We start from the raw sequence: 1,178 nt of genomic DNA, 5'->3' as shown, positions 1-1,178 counted from the left end.
TACTATGGGCTTACAGAAAAAGCTCAGATTTCTCTAGACCACTCAGCTGGTGGATCTATACATATGAGAAAAACAATTGAAGAAGCTCAAGAGCTTATTGATACAGTTGCCAGAAATCAGCATATGTACCTAAGTAGTGAACCTTCCATGAAAGAAGAAGCTAAAGCAGTAACTGCTGAACTCAGTCCTGTGGATCAGGCTAATGAATTCAATCAGCAATTGGACTTTCTAACCCAGCAGCTAGCCGAATTCAAAGAAATACTACAGGAAATAAGAATGGCTAACAGGAATATGGAAGTACAGTTAAAGCAAACAAAAAAGCAACTGTCAAAACAAATAGCAGAAGAATGTCAAGCAGTTCAATTAAGAAGTGGGAAAACATTAAATACTTCACTTCAATGCAGCAGGAAGCCAAGAAATGAACAAATGGCTACTCAAAATCCCTATGAGGACAATCAGAGCCCAGAGAGGAATGATGTTGGCGTTGAACGCCCAAACCATGTTCATTCCTGGCGTTCAACGCCAGAAACAAGCATGAATCCGGCGTTGAACGCCCAAAGGGAGCACAGTTCTGGCGTTCAGACGCCAATAACAAATAAGGAGGTGGTGTCTAACGCCACTCCAGCTTCCACCCCTGGCATTCAAACGCCAGTGGGGGATCAGTCACATACAAGTGCTGATAACAACCTTTCTAAAAAGGCTTTCCAACCCACTTCTGTAGGTAATAAACCTGCTGCAACCAAGGTTGAGGAATATAAAGCCAAAATGCCTTATCCTCAAAAACTCCGCCAAGCAGAACAGGATAAGCAATTTGCTCGCTTTGCAGACAATCTCAGGACTCTTGAAATAAAGATTCCGTTTGCAGAAGCACTTGAGCAAATACCCTCTTATGCTAAGTTCATGAAAGAGATCTTAAGTCATAAGAAGGATTGGAGGGAAACTAAAAAAGTTTACCTCACTGAAGAATGCAATGCAGTCATTTTGAAAAGCTTACCTGAGAAGCTCAAAGATCCCGGGAGCTTTATGATACCATGCACATTAGAGGGTAATTGCACCAAGCAAGCTTTATGTGATCTTGGGGCAAGTATCAACCTAATACCTGCATCTACTATCAGAAAGCTTGGTTTGACTGAAGAAATCAAACCAACCAAGATATGTCTTCAACTTGCTGATGGCTC

Source organism: Arachis duranensis, chromosome 2, assembly GCF_000817695.3.
Source record: "Arachis duranensis cultivar V14167 chromosome 2, aradu.V14167.gnm2.J7QH, whole genome shotgun sequence".
Lineage (NCBI taxonomy): Eukaryota > Viridiplantae > Streptophyta > Magnoliopsida > Fabales > Fabaceae > Arachis > Arachis duranensis.
Note: the sequence above shows the minus strand (reverse complement) of the source record.